Below are 9,592 nucleotides of genomic sequence, written 5' to 3' on the forward strand. Positions count from 1 at the left end.
ATGCCCAACATTTTATAACATTTTTAGGTAGAGGCTGGACAAATTTAGCCCCTGGATAATATATATATATATATATATATATATATATATATTTGGAAGATGAAGGCCCGTTACACATAGGCTCTTTGGGGACCCCCCATCACGTGATAGGGGTTGGCCGGGGTCCTAGCGTCCACACCGGCCTCACCCCTATCACGTGACGGGGGCGTAATAATGGCGGCGCCCTATACACACAGGCACCGCCATGTCCGCACATCGCTCGACGCTTATGATGTTGCAAGTGCGCGATTGGCGCCTCGCCACGTCATAACCTCGCCGCTGGAAGAAGCGCCATTTTGGAGCTTCTTATTTGCTCTGCACGGGAGTCGCGCGGTTTGGCTGCTGCAGCTCCCTTGCGGAGCAACCAGCAGCGCCGGCAGATCGCCACTTTTAGGCGGTCTGTAACGGGCCGAAGTGTCTTAAACTTCCTGTTGTTAAAAAAAGGCCTCTCCTGGGCTTAGAAAAGCCCAGAATGATGGTGAAAATACCTCCATACCTCCTAGAGGGAGTTTGGGGACAAATAATGTTTTTTATTATTGATTGATTTACTGATTTATTGATTTTGAGGAGGTGAGTGTTGTGGAGAAGCAAAGGCCTATAGGGCCCCCTTTCCATCTACATTTGTCCATCCCTGCTCTACAAGGTCAGAACTCCATGTGTTAGAGGGCAGCAGGAGAAGGAGAGGCATGAGCCTTGTAACCCTGTCATATTGCAGTCTGAATCCCAAAGGCACATTCTGGACTGGCCCTATAGGGTGCCCTCGTTACATCCGAGGGGCGGCGCTTCCTGACACACCTTGCCCCTTGTGCATAACGACTACATCAAAATGGCGGTGGCGCCATTTTGACGTCGCAGATGCACAGCATCTGGATGTTGTGCACCAGAAGTGGTGCCGCGAGTGCGTGCCTTGCGGCGCATCTTCCAGGGCACAGGAAGAAGCGCCATTTTGGCTCTTCTTTGTTGCTGCGCCCGGGAACCACGTGGTTTGACTGCTGCGGTTCCCGGATGCAGCAACTGGCAGCGGCGCGAGACCGCCCGTTTTGGGTGGTCTGTAACGCACCAAAGTGAAGGGAAATTTGAACAAGTTCCCACAGGGCTACAGCTGTCATATGACTCCACTGTTACTTGCCCCTGTCAGCAGTATTATTGTTGTTGTTGTTATTGTTATTTGTTTGTTTATTTTCTATGCCACCTTTCTCCTGGAGTAGAACACAAGGGGATTCACAGAGAAAATTGGCTAAAATTTTTACCAATACAATTTTACCAATACAATTTGAAAACAATTAAAATCATTTCATCTAAACAGCATTTAACAAAATACAAACATTAGAAACAGAAATAAAGACAGCACATACAACAGTGAGAAGCCTCCATGAGAGAGATTACCTATTAAAAGCTTGCTTGAACAAAAACATATTTGCCTGCCGTTGAGAATTCTGGATATATCAGAGATTCCAATATTTGAACGCTTGGTTGTTAGGGGTCCTTCCTGTAATATTGTGTCCAGTTCTGGGCACTATAGTTCAAAAAGGATGTGGAGAAGCTGGAACATATCAAGAAGAGGGAGACTAAAGTGGTGAGTGGTATGAAAAACCATGCCTTGTGAGAAGAGATTTGGACCTGGTACAGATGGGCCGAAAAGGACACCAGACGTCCTCATCACATGCGAGGGGCGGTGCTTCTAGATGCCCCTCACCCCTCACACATGACAAGGGTGTCCTCACTGCACGGTGACAAATAGACGGTGCACGTAGTGATGATGTCACTGCTGTACATCCTCCAGCTGCCACCACCAGCTGTTGGTGGTAGCGTAAAAAGGAGTCATTTTAGTGGTCCTTTTTTTGCGCAACCGCACTACGCAGTTTGGTTGCTGTGGCGCGGCTATGCAAAAAAGAGAGCCAGCTCCCAGCGACCTCTTTCTGGCAGTCTGTACCCCACCTTAGGGAGCTGGAGATGTTTAGACTGGAGAAGAGAAAGTTAAGAAGTGATGTAATAGCCATGTTGAAGGGATGTCATATTGAGGATGGAGCAAAACTTGTTTTCTGCTACTCCAAAGACTAGGATATGAAGCAATGGATTCAAGCTACAGGAAAAGAGATTCCACCTCAACATTAGGAAGAACTTGCTGACAGTAAGAGCTGTTTGACAGTGGAGTAGGCTCCTTCTTTGGAGGTTTCAAAACACACACTGGATGGTCATCTGTTGGGGGTGATTTCATTGTGTTTTCTTTCATGGCAGGGGGTTAGACTGGATAACACTTGTGCTCTCTTCCAACTTTACGATTCTAATATTGTTTCCTAATTTGTCAAGGCTAAATCGCTTACAAAGCCACAGTTTCCAGAATTCCCTAGCACTGAGCCAGGGCAGTTAAAGCAGTCTTAAACTGGTTTATATCTGCAGTGTGTTTTAGACCCAAGAGTGCTAAACTAACACTGGACTAAAGTGAGGAAATAAGAGGGTGGGAAGCATGGAAACCACACCCTATGAGGAGCAGCTTAGGAGCTGGGTATGTTTAGCCTGGAGAAAATAAGGTTAAGGAATGACATGATAGCCCTGAAGGAACCTGAAGGATACTGAAGATAGAGTATAGGACCTAGAGAATAGGACCCAGAGCAATGGATTTAAACTACAGGAAAAGAGATTCCACCTCAATATTAGGATGAATTTCCTGACAGTAAGCACCGTTTGACAGTGGAATATGTTGCCTCAGAGTGTGGTGGAGTCTATCGGCCCGAACAGACAGGCCAAAATAAAGCTGCTTTGGGTCACTTTGGAGGTATGCTGTTTAAATGATGCATGCGTTCTAAGTAGGGATGCCATATCCCAGCGGCTCCTGGGGCAATCACGGTTTTCAAGGAACCAGGCCTGCCCCGGCCCAGTTCCCCCTAGATCCTGGGTTTGGGCCCGGCCTCTGAGCCGGGCCTGCTCATGCGGCCATTGCCGAGGCCGCTAATGCGGCTGGCACTGGCCAGCCACCCTCCTCCTCCTCCTCCTCCTCCTTGGCCGCGCCGCCCTCCTCCTCCTTCTTGCCCAGGCAGCAGCTGGCAGCAGCGCGTGCTCACCCGCGCGTGGGGCTTAAAAAGGAGCGTGCATCCTCGAAGCTGTCTGGCCAGTGGCAGAAGAGCAGGGGCTGGCCTGTTTCCAGCCCCAGTCTGCCATTGGCCAGTGAGCTTTGGAGGAGGCGAAGGAGGAGGAGGAGGTGGAGGAGGACCAAGGCCTCTGGCCAGGGGGAGGGAAAAGTGCCATTTCCTGGCGCGAAATTCAAGCGATGAGGAGGAGGAGGAGAAGGAGATGGGTGCCCATTTATTTCCCTTTCCCTCAAAGTGGCTTTTTTGTGTATTTTTGGTGCTTTTAATGCTTTTTCACATGTCCTCCATTTTTAAAAAACGTGTCCTACATTTGAAAATGTTGTCCTACATTTGTCCCGGTTTGGAGGTCCTGACTTATGGCAAGCCTAGTTCTAAGAGGCTGAAAGCTGGGGCAAAGGACTGGAGTGGCTTTTGTGTGGCCTCTGGCCTCTTAGGGCACCTACATCATTTAAACAGCATACCTCCAAAGTGATCCAAAGCAGCTTTATTTTGGCCTGTCTGTTTGGGCCCTATGTCTTTGAAGGTTTTTAAGCAGAGGCTGGATGGCCATCTGTCAGGGAGCTTTGATTCTGTGTTCCTGCATGGCAGTGGGTTGGACTGAATGGCCCTTGGAGTCTCTTCCAACTCTATGATTCTATGGCAGCGCTGGCCCTGATGGCAATGCTGTGCCAGGTCACCAGGTGAGGCCCAGTGCATGCAGCCACTGTCATGGCTGGTCTGGGGCCAGTTCTGGAACATAATGCTCCTGAGTGGTCCTGGACATATGTCCAGTGCAGACTGGCTATTAATTTACATCCCAAAGAGATTTGGACAGGTGGATAAGAAATGAATCCCAGTCCTGGGAAAAGAGCAGGATACCATAAATTAAATAAATAAATAAATAAATAAATAAATGGATAAACTGGATCACTCAAAGCTGTTTAACACTATTATTGCTAAGTCATCTTTAACACTTTAAGTGCTGGTAATAGTTTCTTTTCCACAAGGGCTAGGATAAAGGTTCTGAAGTTAGATTTCCCCACGATCATATCTGATTTATTTATTTATTTATCTATATATCTGATTTATATAAATCTGATTTATTTATTTCTAAGATGGTCTCCCAAGAATGATAAGACTACAATGTCAATTTTCAGTGTAAGTTAAAATATTAGAATCCAGACTATTTCTGGTGACATTTTCTTGTTTTGTCTTCATATCCAGGGGATCACTGTATGAGGTCATTTTGAATAATTATATAATGCATCTCAGTGGAATTCCAGCTCATTTTTTAAAGATTTTCCAAGACATGTGCAATTAAAAACAACACACAATTTCAGAGTTTTGGTCTTAAACTCCATGAGGTTTTATTTCTTCTTCCTAACCATGGATAGTACCAGCTTGAATTAAGGTATGACCCAAATGTATCAGTTTCTTTCCAGGGGAAAAAGTTCTGTTGAATGAGGTATCATACTCATACTAGCCTTCATTATTAGGGTATATCTGATAGGGAGTGAAAACAGGGAGGTTATTCACACTAGGGAGATTATTCACACTAGGAAATAACCTGCTGTGGAAAGCGAGTTATTTCCATGACGTTCGCACTACAATCAGCTGTATGCATGGGTGTCTCAATGTGCCTTCCACCAAAGCCACTGTAGCAGCAAGTCACTCACTCCAGAGGTGAGAAGGAAGCACCAAGCCTCAATCACATGGCTGGGCATCTCGTTCTGACAACAAAATGAGTGACTGGTGGCAGTGGTGGTTGCACTGGGCAGCAGAAAGGGACACTGGAGGGTATCAGACTGGAGGGTTCCAGATCTTCCTGGAAGATCTGGTGCAAAGGATGATGTATTTAAATCCATATTAAAGGTATTATACCCTGGGTTTGGCACAGAATGGGCCAGGTGTCAGACAATCTGTTTGTGTCAGACTTTGAGTTTGGGCTGTGTGTCACCCAGTCTCCCCGTTGAGAGGCCTGGGAGAGGCAGTTTATTTGGCCTGCACAGAAAGGGCTTGAAATTCTTGTGCTGTGATTCCACTTTAACTGCCATGATTCCATTTTATGAGATCCTGGGATTTATAGTCTGGCAAGGCATTCCTGGTCCTCACCAAACTACATACCCCAGGATTCCATAGGATGCCTTCACTGGTGAAAGTGGAATCATAGCACTATAACTGTATAGTGTAAAAGGGCCCGAAGTTAGTTGTTTATTTAAGAACTTTAAAAGTATCTTTTTAAAAACCAAATACAAAACAATAGCTCCTAATTAAATTTTACTGTCTCCCATTTTCCATTGATGTACCCATGAAAGTCTACTGGCACCTTTAAAGACTAACAAATTTGGGCAAACAATGGAAGACTGGGAGGCAAATCCACTTATTGTCACTCATCCCACAGCTGCTCTGAGTTGAATGGGAGATCTGTCAGTAACAAACTAAGGTCCAGCACTAGCAGAGTTCCCATTCAATGCAAAGCATCTGTATGATCCAGAGTGGGTTTGCAATCCTTTTAGTAGTACCTAAAACAAATATTACAAACTCTAGTCCAGTGATTCCCAAACTACCCTCCAGGTGTTTTGGACTTCACACACATGCCCAGAATCCCAGACCATTGGCCAAGATGGCTGAGGCTTCTAGGAGCTGAAGTCCAAAAATCTGGAGAACCCGAGTTTGGGAGTCACTGCTCTAGTCAATTAATTTGGACTCAAGTTGCTTCGATGACTCAACTTGGATCTGAGTTGGCAATAAATGCGGTCCTGACTTCACTCAATTAATGATTTGTATATTTTTAGCAACTGATTTACTGGTCTAACTTCATCCAGAAACATCAAATACATTAGGCAATGGGCTTGAGGTGGAGGTCTGCTCAGTAATTTCTCCCTGCTGCACATCAGAGGAAATTTCTAATGCTTTTGAAAAATTTAAGAAAGATCCTTCTGCCTCAAGCTACATACACACACACACACTACCACCACCACCACCACCACCAAATTCCTTTCTATTAAAGTTGGCTCCCATGCTTGAGACTTGACTTGACAATATATTGCAAGGACTTGAGACTTAAGATTTGAAGGGAGAGACTTGAGCCTTGACTTGAGACTTAGGGGCTGTGCAGACTGCCCCTAAAGAGGTGACCTGCAGCTGCCTCCATGTTCCCCAGATTGGGGCTGTAACAACTGCAGGGCGCAAAAGCTGCGTTGCCACAGCTTTAAGGCAATCATTTGGGGCTGCATAATGGGAACACAGTGCCAGAGGAGCGCTGTGATGCTGTGCAGAATGGTGCATGGCGTCATGCCACCTTGGGGGAGCAGTCAGGGTGTGCGTCATTTGGACACTACACCCCAGCTCTGCTTTCAGGCCAGGCTTTAGGCTGGTCTGTACAGCCCCTTGGAGTAAAGGACTTGAATAGATCACTGGTCTTTAAGATGCTATGAGACTGTGTTGTGTTCATTGTTTTCTGTATAGAGCTCTATATGGTTAAAAGAGCCCTATTTGATGGTTAAAAAATGAACAGGCAAGAAGGATAAGTGTGCTAGTGCCACCAGTTCTACATGCATTTCTGCCATGCTCCTCATGTGAAATGTAACTTTCTAAATAAGAGAACATCCCTGCACATGGAACAACAGTCCATAGAGTCCACCATGCCGGAAAACTACAGCTCCTGGTCGTATGAAGAAAGACTTTTTTGTTTGTTTGTTTTGTTGTTTTTGCAGGAAGTTGCTCTCCTTGTGACAAGAGTGATGGAAAAGCTTGAGGAGCAGATGGAACTAGCACACTCCCTGCTCCATGTCTGGAATACTCAGACCTATAAGGTCCAAATAGGGCTCATGGCTACAAACTGGTTCTATGTCACAAAATGGGACTGGTCATCTCCATGTGCTCTGCAGATCTCTGCACATTTCTGGGAGATCTCAGTTTTATGATCATAATGTATAAATAATATTTTTAGAACCTTCCAAATATATAAATGTTAAATCTTGTGTCAGAAAAAAAAATTCCTAGTACTGTAAAAAGGGCAGCCACTAATTCTGAACCATTGAGTTTGTATCTTAATTGTGCAGCAATTAACAGAAGCGGTGTGAAACAAACGTGTTTTTTACATGGCCTGCTAGATGTAACAAGAAATGCAATGTGGTTAGGTCTAGTAACCAATTTAAGCTTAATTTCAGAACAATAAGAAGCGCTTAAAATTTCTCATTTACTTTTCCATTCCTTTTTTATTTCCATTTTTTTTTTTACTGTGCTGTAAAATTGTCTATGGATATGGCTAATAACCCTACTAAATAACCCTCTCATGAATAGCTTTTATGGGTTTGTTTTTTAAAATTACTGTTTTAGGATTGTCATCAGCCAGTTGCAGTGTCCTCAAAAAAGTAAGTGGAAAAAGTTTTTTCTTCCTGAGCTTTAAGGATAACCTTTGTTTAGAGTGAGTAATTTTTCCTTCAAGATGAAGTTTAAGAACGTGTGTGTTTGTGTGTGTGTGTGTGTGTTAAGATACGATAGGGTCTAGCTGTCAAGAAATCTATCTAATTTCCTAATTGTTCCATTGAATACTCAGAGGATGTATTTTGGCAAAGTAAAACATTGGCTTTAGGAAGAGATAATTAGGTATTTCATCTCATTGCAACAAAGGGCAGCAATGTGTTTTTGTTTTGTTTTGTTTTGTATTTAAGGCATTCAAACATACTTCCCTGTCTTAGGGTTTGTCTACATGGACAAATTACCTCAAATTACCTCTAGGCGTGCTGGGTCCTATTTACATGATACAGGGCCAAAGCCATGAATTGGGTGTGGACTGTCCTCACAAAGCCTGCACCCAATTCAAGGCTTTCTCCCTCTAACTTGTATCCAAATAACTCACCTTTTGTTGTGGGCTTGTAGCAATTTACATAGTGACAGTAACAGATGACTGCCCTCACTCATGGTCCCTGCAAGCCACCCATACCACTGTTGTGGGTGCGAGTCACCCTGAGGTCAGAATGACATGCCCAGCATTGACAGCATGTCTGGGTGCCTTGTTCTGCCCTCAGCAGTGATGTTGGGTGATGAATGGGAAGGCAGCCACTCAGTGTTCACTATGAGAGAAGAAATCCCTCAGCAGAAGAGAGCAGTCAAGGGGTGAAGGGGAGGGCATTCAGGGCAGAATATTCTAGAGGCCACCCACAGTATTCTGGCCAGTATAGACTTGCCCTCCATCTGAAACTCAACACAGAATTCTAGCTTGACACCTAAACAGAAAGAGGTTTCCACATATAAATTGTTTCATGTTAACAAATGTTCCCTCCAGTAATGGGCAACCTTGGACATATTCTGAGATTCTCATGTGTAAGAGTTCTTTACCTTTTGGCAGTAGCATGACTTAGCAGTGGTTTCCAAACTTTAATCCTCCAGATGTTTTGGACTTCAGCTCCCAAAATTCCTGACTGTTGACCAAGGTAGCTGGGGTGCCAGGAAGTTGAATTTAAAACACCTGGAGGACCAAAGTTTGGGAATCGCAGACTTAACCGACAGATCCTCATTATGCATGCACCTATTTTATTTCTAAATGGAATATTTATTCAATGTATGCAATGCTTACTCCTCAGGGCTTGTTTGGGGGAAAAAAGATTTTGGGGAAAAATGTAAATTCTAATAGAGAAGTAACAGACAGTCCTATGCAAAGTAGCTGTATAAGATAGAAGACTGTGTTTTCAGTGTTGAAAACAAGATCCGTGAGGCCTGAGGAGCTAGGCTGCATTCATTCATGGCTAAACCATGTGCATCAGTTTCATCACCCATGATTTAGAGTTGGCTTGTTTTAAATAAATCAGCCACAATTTATTCAGTTTGGCCACCTCAATAAACACTGCATTCAATACCTCCAAACTCCTCCTCATAGCCACGAGAAATTGGAAGCATGCAAGCCTATGGCTCACTATGGGTTTTTCTTGCATAATACTGAAGTATGGTTGAAGGCACAGATGGGCAACTTGTAAACTCTACAGGTCATTTTTTTCTACATCCATGGGTACACTCCAGGTTACACCAATGAAACCATTCCAAAAATTTTGGTCAAGTAGGTTTCCAAGATAAAATAAGGCATTGCCACCATCCCTTATTTTAAGAAAGAATTACGCTTTGTAAAAGGCATAGTTGTCTATTGTTCCACCAAATAAAATTTTAGAGGCAGGAATGGGAATCCACAATCCTTTTGTGGGGTCACATATGTCTAGTATTGCCAGGTTTTTTAAACAGCAGGCATGCAGGGTTGACAATCAAGAAATAGCTATTAACAAGCCTATGTTCTATCTGAATACCAAATAAAAGTAGTGATTTCATTTAACCAACCCATGCACTCCTCTGTAAAATTAACATACTTTCCAGATTCCTAAATTATGTGATGTATATATTTCTGCCTGTATGAAGGGCCCACATCCCCAAAATATTTTATTATTATTATTATTATTATTATTATTATTATTATTATTATTATTATTATTTTG

The 9,592-nt window shown here is 43.8% G+C and overlaps 1 protein-coding gene across 1 annotated transcript in view; it reads left to right on the forward strand.

The window, feature by feature from the left end:
• GRIA4 (glutamate ionotropic receptor AMPA type subunit 4) overlaps positions 1-9,592 on the forward strand; it is a 329,124-nt gene that overhangs the window by 295,324 nt on the left and 24,208 nt on the right.

The sequence above is a fragment of the Sceloporus undulatus genome, chromosome 3 (assembly GCF_019175285.1).
Source record: "Sceloporus undulatus isolate JIND9_A2432 ecotype Alabama chromosome 3, SceUnd_v1.1, whole genome shotgun sequence".
In the NCBI taxonomy this organism is placed as follows: Eukaryota; Metazoa; Chordata; class Lepidosauria; order Squamata; family Phrynosomatidae; genus Sceloporus; species Sceloporus undulatus.